Genomic DNA, 14,960 nt, shown 5'->3' on the forward strand with positions numbered 1-14,960 from the left:
TTATCCACTTTGGCAGCAGAAATAAGGAGGCAGATTATTATCTCAATGGAGTTAGGTTAGGTAAGGGGGAGGTGCAGCGAGACCTGGGTGTCCTTGCACACCTGTCACTGAAAGTTGATGTGCAGGTACAGCAGGCAATGAAGAAAGCTAATGGAATGTTGGCCTTCATAACAAGAGGATTTCAGTATAGGGGTAAAGAGGTTCTTCTGCAGTTGTATAGAGCACTGTTAAGACCACATCTGGAGTATTGTGTACAGTTTTGGTCTCCTAATTTGAGAAAGGACATCCTTGTAATTGAGGCAGTGCAGCATAGGTTCACGAGATTGATCCCTGGGATGGCGGGACTGGCATATGAGGAAAGATTGAAAAGACTAGGCTTGTATTCACTGGAGTTTAGAAAGATGAGAGGGGATCTTATAGAAACATATAAAGTTATAAAAGGACTGAACAAGCTGGATGCAGGAAAACTGTTCCCAATGTTGGGTGAGTCCAGAACCAGGGGCCACAGTCTTAGAACAAAGGGGAGGCCATTTAAAACTGAGGTGAGAAAAAACTCACCTCAGAGAATTGTGAATTTGTGGAATTCTCTGCCACAGAGGGCAGTGGAAGCAAAATCACTGGATGGATTTAAGAGAGAGTTAGATAGAGCTCTAGGGGCTAGTGGAATCGAGGGATATGGGGAGAAGGCAGGCATGGGTTATTGATTGGGGACGATCCGCCATGATCACAATGAATGGCGGTGCTGCTTGAAGGGCTGAATGGCCTCCTCCTGCACCTATTTTCTATGTTTCTAAGTTTGTACGTTCACCCTGTGACTGCATGTGTTTTCATTGGGTGCTCCAGTTTCTCCCACGCTCCAAAGACGTACAGGTTTGTAGGTTAATTGACTTCAGTAAAATTGTAATTTGTCCCTGGTGTGTAGGATAGTGTTAGTGTACAGGGTGATCACTGGTCGGTGCTAACTCGGTGGACCGAAGGGCCTATTTCCATGCTGTATCTCTAAAGTCTAAATTATGTCAACATCTCTGCTGTGAAGGATCCTTCTTTGAATTCAGTTTTGCTTGAAATGGTTGATTTTAATGTTAGAATTGGCAGACTCTTGAATGAAAGCAGTAGTCTAGAACTTCAGAACAATTGACCACCACTGTCAGCACAAGTATTAACTGCCATTAGGCTCCACACAGAGTCAATTGAGGGAACACAAATATCCACAGATTTCCCAGCATTTAAATCAGAAAATCAGCACACATCATAGGGATATTTCAATTAAATTGGAAAGAAGCTTTGCAGACACCATGGTGAGTTCAAGGTAATTTCCATTTTATTTATCGAATTGATTTGATTTAAATTTACTTAATTGTTTTTGTTACTTTTTGGACATTTATAATCTCTTTAATTTTTAAAATGGCTTAATTAAATAATTAAAGAGATATTTTCTGATTTATAATCCAAGATACTCAGATATTTAATCTCCTTGACAGCCAGTAGAAGTGGGGCATGGGATATTGTGCCGTTAATGTAATTAAATGTCCCAGCTGGTTTGACAGGAGAGCAATCTGACAAAGATTGACACTGCATTAAGGACAGCTGAAAGCGTGGCTGCCAATTATGATTGAAAATAGTGAAAGGGCATTTGTGAACATCTAGAGATGAAAGTGAGCACTGACTGGAACTGTACGCGGATCAGAACAGAACTGAAACATTATTACACACTTCTGCAACCCTAGTTCTCACTGATGAATTTGTACCAATAATAGACAAGGTTTTCACAAGATGTTGGACTAAATTATAATTGGAGCGGGCGGTCACCTTATGTAGCCAAAAGGAATTCCATGGTGCATTGAACATTAACGAGCTCTGATAACGTGGGAGTAGTAAACTTTTTGCAATGCCCAAATTAAGTAAAAGAAAAAAAATTGCCTTGCTAACAAAAAACAATTTTGCAAAGCTCTGATGGTGGCGCAGAATCTCAATAATCATGAGCACAGAATCACGACCAGAGCCTTATAGCGTTATCTCTACGTTGCATCTACCATGCCTCTATATTCATTATTTCCTGCTCCACACAGAGTTGTGGAGAAAATAATTTTGATTCACTGTCAGATCCTCCAAATTTTCCTCTTCTTCTGGATGACTAGCACTTGGTTTCCTAGTGCCCCCAACATACGTAAAGTCAGTGAAGTAGGGGTGGAGTCAGTAGGTAAAGTCAGTGAAGTAGGGGTGGAGATGACAGCATGGAACAATAAATAGAAGAATTAGACCTCTCCTGTGCTAATTTGAGGACTTGCAGGAACAGTAGTAGAATGATTAAGTCAAGGTACTTCATTTGGATACAATGAAATTTCTTGTTCACGTGAAGTTCGCAGAGTAAACAATTTGGCCTACAATGTCTACAACTAACATGATGCCAGGTTAATCTTATCTCGTCTTGCCGAATGTGAACCAAACCCTGCATATTCACATGCCTATCTAAATGCTACAATTGTATCTGCTTCCAGAGGCTGGGTGTATTGATTTGGGGGCATGAGTCTGAATCTCACTAAGCTAGTTGGGAAGTTTAAATTTATGTAATGAAATAGATAAGCCTGGGTACTGGTTAGAACATAAAACCAATTGTACTTGATTTTTGTGGGTAAATAATGGGTAACAATCACATTTACCCATTTCCAGCGTAAATCACATCCACCTGGGGAAGGGATCAGGCATTTCCTGTCCTGATTCATGTTAGTGCAGGTGCCAACTATCCATTGTGCAATAGTTGACAAAATAAATGCCTGGTGTGTATTTTTGAGTCTTACTGACAGAAACCGGTTGAAGAGATTGTGACATATGACTTTGGTCATAAGTCATGACAAAACAATGAGCATATTATGCATCAAGCCGTGAATCATAGCTGAATTAAATGGTCTCCACTGGGAATTTATTTTATATTTATTTTCCACTTTAATTTTTCACGTGCTGCCTTTTTTTGACCAGGCTGCACTGATAAAGATTGCACCATCACTGTGACAGAAGCTCCATCATGTTACATGATAAAGTCAACCAAGGCAGGAAATGTAGACACAAGGAATGGCAGATGCTGGTTAACAAAAAAAGGCACAAAGTGCTGGAGTAACTCTGCAGGTCAAACAGCATCTTCGGAAAACATGGTCGGGACCCTTCTGCAGACTGTTTGTGGCTGGGGGAAGAACACTGGAAGAGTGGTGGGGGCAAGATAAAGTCTGGCAGATGATAGGTGCCTATTGGTGGGGGTGGGCTGGGATTTGATTGGCAGATGATTGGGCAAAAGTCAGAGATAAAAGACAGAGTGTGAGCTAAGGAGATAATGACAGAAGGGGTGCAGATTGTGAACCAGAGGAAGGAATGGGATGGCGGAAAGGGAGAAATGGGTGCACATCCAAGCAGGGCACAGGGAAGAAAGGGGGTAAAAAGGGGTGGGAGTAAAGGGGGGGGGAGGTTGTTTGCAGTTAGTTACCTAAAATTGGAGATATCAATGTTCATACCGTTGGATTGTAATCTACCCAAGCGATGAGGTGCTGTTCCTCCAGTTTGCGTGTGGCCGCACTCTGACAATGGAGGAGGCTCAGGACAGAAAGGTCAGTATGGGGAAAGGAAAGGGGGGTCAAAATGGATGGCAACTGGGAGATTCAGCAAGCCGTGGTGGACTGAGGACGTGTTCGGCAAAATGGTGGCCTAGTATATCCTTGGTCTAGCCGATGATTGAACTCCAAGCAGATTAAGCAGATGTGACTATGACATTTATTTGGTTTACAAATGTCCTTCAGGAAACAAAATATGTCCCCTCTATTTGGTTAGATGTATATCTGACTCTAGATCCACAGATTTTGTTGACTCGAAACTGCAGTTTGAAGTATTTAAGAGGGTGATCAGAGTTTGACAACAAATGTCTGTTTTGCCAGCAATATCTATATATCAACCAAAAAATTTAAAAAAGCAAGTTGTTCATGAGATCTCAGTTTGTACTTTCTTCATCCATCTGACTGCTGTGGTATCCAACATTTACAGCAATGAATCATTAAATCTTTTATCAGGTATCACAAAATGCTGAAGTAACTCAGCAGGTCAGGCAGCATCTCAGGAGAGAAGGAATGGGTGATGTTTCGGGTCGAGACCCATCCTCATCAGTCTCAGGAAGGGTCTCGACCCGAAACGTCACCCATTCCTTCTCTCCTGAGATGCTGCCTGACCTGCTGAGTTACTCCAGCATTTTGTGATACCTTCGATTTGTACCAGCATCTGCAGTTATTTTCCTATTACATTTTTTATCTTTGTTAATGCCTTTTGTCTCTGAAATTAGCTATTATTTCCAGTAATTAAGGTGAAAATATTAGTCTCCAGCAGAAATGCTACAATTTTTAAATATTTCTGCACAACATGGATGCAGGCCATTTGACCCATCAAATCCATGCTGGTTCTCAGACCAATCCCATCAATTCCTTTACACACTTACTTCCTTGTAATCAGTTCTGTCTCATGCCCAATAACTCCCTACACCCCCATTCCCCTATAATCCTAACCCTACACTAGGGATAATCTACCATACCTAGTTAACCTATTTTTGGATGTGGCAAGGAACTGGAGCATTGTCATAGAGTTATACAGTACTGAATCATTCCCTTTGGCCCAACCTGCGCATGCCGGCCTAGTTGGCTACCATAGCTAGTTCCATTTGTCTACATTTGCCCCATATCTCTTTGAACTTTTCCGATCTATATATTTTTCTAAATGTCTTCCAAAGTTTGTTATTGTACCCACCTCTACTGCTCCCTTTGGTAACTTATTCCATATACCCACTGTGTGAAACAGTTATCCTTCATGTTTCATTAATGCATCCCCTCTCATCTTAAATCGACGCTCTCTAGTTTTAGTCGAGAGGCAACGGTCAAGAGTGTAGGAAGGAATTGCAGATGCTGGTTTACACTGAAGATAGACCACAAAACGCTGGAGTAATTCATTGGGACAGCCAACATCTCTGGATAGAAGGAATGGGTTGGGTTTGAGTAGACATTTTGGGTGGAGACACTTCTTCTGACGTTCAGGTACAGCAGCACAACAGAATAAATGAAAAAGATTCAGTATATATATATATATATATGGACTTCTGGACTTCCAGAAGGCTTTCGACAACATCCCACATAAGAGATTAGTATGCAAACTTAAAGCACACGGTATTGTGGGTTCAGTATTGATGTGGATAGAGAACTGGCTGGCAGACAGGAAGCAAAGAGTAGGAATAAATGGATCCTTTTCAGAATGGTAGGCAGTGACTAGTGGGGTACCGCAAGGCTCAGTGCTGGGACCCCAGCTATTTACAATATATATTAATGATTTGGACGAGGGAATTGAATGCAACATCTCCAAGTTTGCGGATGACACGAAGCTGAGGGGCAGTGTTAGCTGTGAGGAGGATGCTAGGAGGCTGCAACGTGACTTGGATAGGTTAGGTGAGTGGGCAAATGCATGGCAGATGCAGTATAATGTGGATAAATGTGAGGTTATCCACTTTGGTGGCAAGAACAGGAAAGCAGACTATTATCTGAATGGTGGCCGATTAGGAAAAGGGGAGATGCAACGAGATCTGGGTGTCGTGGTACACCAGTCATTGAAAGTAGGCATGCCGTTGCAGCAGGCAGTGAAGAAAGTGAATGGTATGTTGGCCTTCATAGCGAGGGGATTTGAGTATAGGAGCAGGGAGGTTCTGCTGCAGTTGTACAGGGCATTGGTGAGACCACACCTTGAGTATTGCGTACAGTTTTGGCCTCCTAATCTGAGGAAAGACATTCTTGCCATAGAGGGAGTACAGAGAAGGTTCACCAGATTGATTCCTGGGATGGCAGGACTTTCATATGAAGAAAGACTGGATAGACTCGGCTTGTACTCGCTGGAATTTAGAAGATTGAGGGGGGATCTTATAAAAACGTACAAAATTCTTAAGGGGTTGGACCGGCTAGATGCAGGAAGATTGTTCCCGATGATGGGGAAGTCCAGAACAAGGGGTCACAGTTTAAGGATAAGGGGGAAGTCTTTTAGGACCGAGATGAGAAAGTTTTTTTTCACACAGAGTGGTGAATCTGTGGAATTCTCTGCCACAGAAGGTAGTTGAGGCCAGTTCATTGGCTATATTTAAGAGGGAGTTAGATGTGGCCCTTGTGGCTAAAGGGATCAGGGGATATGGAGAGAAGGCAGGTACAGGATACTGAGTTGGATGATCAGCCATGATCATATTGAATGGCGGTGCAGGCTCGAAGGGCCGAATGGCCTACTCCTGCACCTATTTTCTATGTTTATATATATATATATATATATATATATATATATATATACTGGGGTCATTGGTTTTGTCTGTTTGCAGTATTATTGTTTGTTTGGTTATATATATATATATATATAAACAAACAAACAATAATACTGCAAACAGACAAAACCAATGACCCAAAGTCTATGTAGTTCAGAACTTATTTGGAGGTTGCAGTGTTTAAGAGCCTGATGGCTGTAGGGAAGAAGACACCATACCCTGGGAGAAAGACTGACCATTTGCCTTATCTACATCAAACATGATTTTATATACCACTATAAGTTCACACCTCAGCCTCCTACGCACCTGGAGGAAAGTCATGTGGCTGCGGTAAAAACATGTGAACTCCACACAAGCAACTCCAGAGGTCGGGGTTAGACTGAAGGCAGCCAGTTCTATCAGTTATGCCTCTGCTGCCCTTAAATACAATAAGATGTGTTTTTATAAGTAACATTTTGATTACCTTGAAATCTACCAGGAGTCCAATTTCAATTTAACTTTGGAACTAACTGATTTATTAACTAAAATAAAATTACCTCTTAAAATCCATGTGATTTGTGTTTTTATCTTAAAAACAATTGGATTGCTTTTGGTATGCATTGTGGTGAATCAGAGATTATACTGTGGTGCCAGGATGAATTGTAAAGCACAAATATTCTTTGTTGTTGTGACTTAACTCTTGTGATATTGCTCATTTATCTTTGAGATCATTGACATTTGTGAACTTGTCCCACATTCACAACAGATATGATGTTCTCCATTCTTTTTCTGCCCTGGAATAAATCTTGCAAACATAATCTTCATATTCTACTGAACCATAGATTTCACACATAGATTTTGCTGCAAGTCCTAATGAATTGATAAGTAAAGTTAAAAAATGCCGGAACCACGAGGGATATGGGTCAAACGCGGCTGGGTGGGACTAGTGCAGATAAGGCATTTTGGTCGGCATGGGAAAGTTGGGCCGAAGGGCCTGGTTCCCTGCTGTATGACGCTATGACTTAGTAGATCAGACTATACCTATGGAAACAGAAATAGAGTTAACTTTTCAGGCTGAAGATCATTCAGATGTTAATCTTTCCATAGCTGCTGCCTGACTTGCTAAGTGCTTTCAACATTTTCTACTTGCATCTCAGACTTCCAGCATCTGGGTTTTTTTCCATTGTGAAACAATTAATACCTGGAAAATATGCAGGCATTTCTACATAATTCATCTGTAACTTCTCTGGCTGACATTCACTCGTACTCCGTTTCTAAATTAACAGAGCTGTATCACTTGAGAAGAGACACACAAATTGGAATCTTGGCAGCTGGCTCCTTTCACATTGGAGCTAGCTGCATCCTAAGTGTTAATCACAAAGTGCTGTTGGAACTCAGCGGGTCAGGCAGCATCTGCAGAATGTTAGACACAAAGTGCTGGAATAACTCAGAGGGTCAGGCAGCATCTCTGGAAAGTATGGATAGGTAACATTTAGGGTTGGGGCCTTATAGGTTTAGGATCCCAACCCTAAATGTCACCTATCCATGCTCACTTGAGATGTTGCCTGATCTGCTGAGTTACTCCATCACTTTGTGTCTTTTTTTGTAAACCAGCATCTGCAGTTCCTTGTATCCACATCTGTGGAATGTTGCCCGATCAGTCTGAAGAAGAGCCCCAACCTATGACATTGACTGTCCATTTATTCCGCAAATGTTGCCTGACCCGCTGAGTTCCAAAAGCACTTTATGTTTTGCTCAAGATTCCAATATCTGCAGTTCATTGTGTCTCCCCAGTGTTAATGGTTTCTAATGCTGATGATTCCATTTTTAGACGTTAATCCTTTTAACTGCAGACAAAAGAAGTGTAAATTGAATTGGGAATTAGAGCATAGATCTAATCTGAAGTCTATTTCACCTTTTGTTTCTCTTGGGGAGAGGGAAACATTAATGGGATGAGATGACAGAGAATAAATAAAAGCTGATGCCATATTTATGAAAAAAGTACAATATGTCAGTGTCATGCAAAAATATAAGCTGTGGTTCAATGACCCCAGGGGACCCATTGCCATTATCAAAATCAATTATTCAGTGCAAGTGTTAAAAACATTATGTCACTTTGAAGGAATGGGTTTAGTTATTTTGGGATAAGAGTGGAAGTGCTATTTCTCCAATGTGAACTTGTCAATGGAAAATGACAGTTGCAAAAGTGAAAGTGAATGAGAAAGGATAAAAGCTTCCTCACTTTACAGTTGCTAGCTCATGTGACCTTCCACCAAATAATAGGATCTGCATTGTCCACAGTCCTGCTTGTAGTCTACACGTCCCAACCCGAAACGTCACCTATGCATGTTCTCCAGCGATGCTGCCTGACCCGCTGAGTTATTCCAGCATTTTGTGCCTTCTGTATTACATTCTGTTCAGCTTCACCTGCTGAATCTCTCGTAATAGCTCACCATCAAACAGAAGCCAGACCGGCTCCAATGAGAAAATGTGTGCAGATCACTCCCTATTACCCAGACAAGTGCCTCCTGATCTTGCTCTCAGTGACTGAGAGCTCCTCATGGGGACATCTCTGACTTTATTCATGCTGGCAATGGATGTAAGACATGCTTACAATGTGAGGATGGGGATTGGCAGCATTTCCGCAGGCTAACAGATTCATGCATAAATATTCCTTAAGGATAATTAAAAATACTTGTTCAAGAAAATCTGTTTGAATCACAAGCTGTGAAGAGGAGATGCCAATCAGGTTCCCCAGTGGCTGAACTGCTGAGCATATCATGCATTGTGGAACTGCATCATTTGGATCCTCTTTGGCTGTGGACTTGTATGATGATTGAGATGGTTGATTTTAGCCAAAGAGTCAGTTCAATATGACGATTGGCTCTTCCTTACCACCAGCCTAATACAATCCCATAATGTTGATTGTATTTTACTTCTTCATCTAGAGTAGTAGAGTAGTTGCAATGCCAAATTTTTTCACATTTTCTTAGAAAATAGGAGGTAATTCTATCAAGCAATGTCAATAGCAAAAGGATAACGAGGGATAAAATTGGTCCATTAGAGAGTCAGAGTGGACAGCTATGTGCTGAGCCGGAAGAAATGGGGGAGATATTAAACAATTTCTTTTCTTCGGTATTCACCGAGGAGAAGGATATTGAATTATGTGAGGTAAGCGAAACAAGTAGAGTAGTGATGGAAATTATGACGATTAAAGAAGAGGAGGTACGGACACTTTTGAAAAATATAAAAGTGGATTAGTCTCCAGGTCCTGATAGGATATTCCCTAGGACATTGAGGGAAGTTAGTGCAGAAATAGCAGGGGCTATGACGGAAATATTTCAAACGTCATTAGAAACGGGGATGGTGCCGGAAGATTGGCGCATTGCGCATGTTGTGCCTTTGTTTAAAAAAGGTTCTAAAAGTAAACCTAGCAATTATAGACCTGTTAGTTTGACGTCTGTGGTGGGGAAAATTAATGGAAAAGATACTTAGGGACAATATATATAATCACATGGATAAACAAGGCCTGATTAGAAACAGTCAACATGGATTTGTGCCTGGAAGGTCATGTTTGACTAATCTTCTTGAATTTTTTGAAGAGGTTACCAGGGAAATTGATAAGGGCAAGGCTGTGGATGTTGTCTATATGGGCTTTAGTAAGGCATTTGACAAGGTTCCACATGGAAGGTTGATTAAGAAGGTTAAATCGTTGGGTATTAATAGTGAGGTTGCAAGATGGATTCAACAATGGCTGAATGGGAGATACCAGAGGGTAATGGTTGACAACTGTATGTCAGGTTGGAGGCCAGTGTCTAGTGGAGTACCCCAAGGATCTGTGTTGGGTCCACTGTTGTTTGTCATTTACATTAATGATCTGGATGATGGTGTGGCAAATTGGATTAGTAAGTATGCAGATGATACTAAAATAGGTGGTGTAGTTAATAATGAAGTAGATTTTCAAAGTCTACAGAGAGACTTGGGCCTTTTGGAAGGGTGGGCTGAAAGATGGCAGATGGAGTTTAATGCTGATAAGTGTGAGGTGCTGCATTTTGTTAGGACAAATCAAAATAGGACGTACAGGGTAAATGGTAGGGAATTGAGGAATGCAGTGGAACAGAGGGATCTGGGAATAACTGTGCATTGTTCCCTGAAGGTGGAATCTCATGTGGATAGGGTGGTGAAGAAGGTGTTTGGTATGCTTGCCTTTATAAATCAGAGCATCAAATATAGAAGTTGGGATGTAATGTTAAAATTGTACAGGGCATTGGTGAGGCCGAATCTGGAGTATGGTGTGCAGTTCTGGTCGCCAAATTATAGGAAGGATGTCGACAAAATGGAAAGGGTACAGAGGAGATTTACTAGAATGTTGCCTGGGTTTCAGCACTTAAGCTACAGAGAGAGGTTGAACAGGTTGGGTCTTTATTCTTTGGAGCGTAGAAGGTTGAGGGGGGACTTGATAGAGGTTTTAAAAAATTTAAGAGGGACGGACAGAGTTGACGTGGGTAGGCTTTTCCCTTTGAGAGTGGGGAAGATTCCAACAAGGGGACATAACTTCAGAATTAAGGGACAAAAGTTTAGGGGTAACATGAGGGGTAACTTCTTTACTCAGAGGGTGGTGGCTGTGTGGAATGAGCTTCCGGTGGAAGTGGTGGAGGCGGGCTCGATTTTATTATTTAAGAGTAAATTGGATAGGTATATGGATGGGAGGGGATTGGAGGGTTATGGTCTGAGAGCAGGTAGATGAGACTAGGTCAGAGAAAGTGGTCGGCGTGGACTGGTAGGGCCGAACGGGCCTGTTTCCGTGCTGTAATTGTTATATGGTTATAAGTTACTGCTGACTCTGATCAACTCCTTTAATCACATTCACCCACACTTCTCCCACTTATCCCACTGTAACTCAACTGGTCCTATTTCCAATTCCAAATCTGCCATATCTTTCTTTCTATATGGTGCCAGTAGGTTACATGATTCTGTCGAACGTTTCTGGTTTCGAGTTCCACTGCAAAACCTATATTGACGATTGAAGACAGTCTTGAGGGGTTGACTTTCCTATGAGACATTTAACCAAGTTCTGTTATCTTCTTGAATGAAATGCAAATCCCAGGTTTGATCCTGACTATGGGAGCTATCTGTATGGATTTTGTACATTCTCCCTGTGACCGCGTGGGTTTTCTCCAGGTGCTCTGGTTTCCTTCCACATTCCACTAAAGACAAACAGGTTTGTAAGTTAATTGGCTTCTGTAAATTGTCCCTAGTGTGTAGAAGGTGTTCACTGGTCGATGCCGACTCAGTGGGCCAAAGGGCGTGCCTCCAAGCTATATCTCTAAAGTAAAGTAAACTAAAGTCTAAATAACTCATGCTAGAGTAACTCAGCAGGTCAGGCAGCATCTCAGGAAAAGATGGATAGGTGACATTTTGGGTCGAGACCCTTCTGCGACACCATTTTCAATGAAACAATTACTTTTTATGAGGAATAACCCACAAACAGCATTATGAATAAGGCTGACCATTGCACTCTGTAGCTTCCCTCTTATTCTATTCTGCATCCAAAACTGACTTCCACTGAGGATTTTCTCTGTACCTTATATTTCTGTTGCTGGTGGATTATGGGCCTTAGAAACAGGAGTAGGAAGAGCAATACATTCATTTTGTTCTGCATTGCAGACTTCTCCAAATGCAGCTATTTGTTGACTCCAATAAGAAATATCACTCCTACAATCTCCCGCCAGGAACAACTGACTGCATCCAAAGACCATGTCTGTGCATAAAATGTTCTGCACCAGCTTGTCTAGTTGTCTCTAACCCCATGAAAGGACTTTCTACCCATGTGCTATTTTTGCAGCGTCCATGCTTGAAACAACAGTGTGAAGAGTGCTGCATGTTTAGTATCTATGATCAAGTAGGGACATCCTCCCAAGGTCACTCCTGAAATGCAAATACTAGCAGCTGTACACTTTCACAGTAAAACAATGAATAACATGAACTGAAAGTGGCAACAGTGAAATAATATTGTCCTGGAAGTCTTGAATTGGGAGGTTGGGACTTTTAAATTGTGTTGGCATGACATGTAAATCTGTTTTACTACAAGTAAAATAATAAGAAAATACATTTTTTGACTTTTATGTATTACTTCAAAATATCCTGGCTAATATTTACTCTTCAGTCAATAATTCTAAAACAGATCATCTAGACATTATCATACTTCTAGTTTTTTTAACTTGCAATGGACAAATTGGTGGTCATATTTCCAACTTGATAAAAAAGATTAGCTTCAAAACTATTTCATTGGCTGCAATGTGTTTGTGGTGTTTTGGAAGTACACTACGGGAAAGTAGTTTTTAAAAGAATATGTAAATACAAGATTATTGTAATTGACTGTACTTCTGTTCCAATGCAGTGTGACTGATATCACAGCATCATTTTTGCTAACACTAACCATCAGCAATTATAGAATTAGAAAGCATTAAAAGAGATGCCCCAATAATAAATTTGGCTTGCTGTCTTGTTCTCCAGCCTTAAAGACTTGCTCCATGCTCAAACACCTGAAACCTTACTCACACTCCATTACAATTAAAAGTGAGTAATGCATTTGCCTGAAGGTGCTGAGGTTAGATTGATCTTGGGCCCAATCAAATAGTGAAATGGAAAATCATTTGGAGTTTAAATAGACTGCCAATTTACTGCTATAGCCAAGACTAATTTACATATGTTATTCTTGAAATAAAGCCTCACGTCAATGTCTTTAGATATTAAACTTATCCTGACAATATTGCAATGAGGGCCAGAAGTGTCAATCCAGGTCAGAGGTCTCTTCTGGAACTGACATTGCAAAATATATATCCACCCAAATGGATTATATTGTGAACAAAATGGATATCATATTAGATTCCCATACACTGGGGAAAAGACTAGAGCTATTCATGTTGTCTATGCCCCTCATGATTTTATAAATATTAATAAAGCGTCCCCTCTGCCTCCTATGCTCCAGGGAAATAAATCCTTGCCTATCTAGCAAGAATGCACAATGTTATGGTCACTTTTAGCGAATGTAGCATTTTGACAAGTCTGATGATGAACACTATCAATTGCCATTTTCCATGTTCTTCCTTGTTTTAATTATAGCATGGGAGGGATCAATGGAACAATGAAAGATGAAAGTGAGCAAATATGAAAAACAGCAACTAATGTTAATTAGTTGTTAATGGAATCAAGGGATATGGGGAGAAAGCAGGAACGGGGTACTGATGTTGGATGATCAGCCATGATCATATTGAATGACGGTGGTGGTTCGAAGGGCCAAATGACCTACTCCTGCATCTACTTTCTGTGTTTCTATGTTTAATTGAAACTCATTGGAGATTGTCAAGCTAATATAATTCAAGTTAGAGATTACTATAAAAACAGAAATGCAAGAAACATTCAGCAAACAGACAATATCCGTGCAGCATGAAATAGTTAACTTTTCAAATCTATATTCTTTCATCGTATGATCATAGCGTCAGAGAGTATGGAAACCATCCCTTCAACCCCACTCATCCATGCTGGCCACGTCTCTCAACCGATCTAGTTCCACTTGCCCGCACACGGCCTATATCCTTCCAAACCATTCCTACCCATGTACTTGTCTAGGTGTCTTTTAAATGTTGTAATTGTACTGGCTCTATCACTTCCCCAGGCAGCTCATTCCATATACTCATTCAATCCACTGTGTGAAAAACTTTTCTCTCAGGTCTATTTAAAAGTTATCCCCTCTCACCTTAAATCTGTGATTTCATGATTTTAGACTTTCTGAGAAAAAAACTGTAGCTATTCACCTTTTCTATGGCCATCATGTTTTTATAAACATCAGGTCACCCCTCAACCTCCTACATTCCTGGGGAAAAGTCCAGCCTACTAAACCTCTCTTAATATCTCAACTCCTACAAACACAGTAACATCCTTGTTAATCTTTTTTTCCCTCTTTTCAAGTCTAATTGCACTTTTCCTTTCACAGGGTTGCCAGAACTGTGAACAATACTCCAAATGAGGCCTTGCAAATGATTTGTAAAGCTGTAACATGGCATCCCAATCTCTCTGTTTTATATTATATTACTCTCCAGGGCCCTATCATTTTACCATGTAAATCCTTCCCTGGTTTGTCTTGCCAAACTGCAGTAGCTCACATTTATTCAAATTAAACTCCATCTGCCATTCCTCAGCCCCTTGGCCCTGATATCAAGATCCTGTTGTAATCTGAGGTAACCTTCTTCACAGCCCTCTGTAATGTGATAAAAATAGAAGGGCAAGAGATGGAAAGAACAGAGAGAAAGTTTGTGGAAGTGTGTAGACCAAGTGGGACTGAATAATGTTGATGGCAGTGGCTTTGAGACGGTAGTGATCCTTTGTTCGTTGCAACTGCTCATACTAAAAGAGGTGAATGAGGACAGAGGGAAGTAGAAAACAAAATGCTGAAACTATGATGTATCGATCATTGTAGATGCTGGGAATCTGAAATAGCCAGCCAATCAGGGAGTATCTATATAAAGAGAAAAAGTGAATTAGTATTACAGCTTCAAGATCTTTCATCAGTACCAGCTGGTCCTGACATAGTCTGGAAAGACTGATATCTGAAATTGTTGAATTCATTGTTGAGTCCACAGAGATGTGATGAGCATGGTTAGAA

This window comes from Rhinoraja longicauda, chromosome 4, assembly GCF_053455715.1.
Source record: "Rhinoraja longicauda isolate Sanriku21f chromosome 4, sRhiLon1.1, whole genome shotgun sequence".
Classification (NCBI taxonomy): domain Eukaryota; kingdom Metazoa; phylum Chordata; class Chondrichthyes; order Rajiformes; family Arhynchobatidae; genus Rhinoraja; species Rhinoraja longicauda.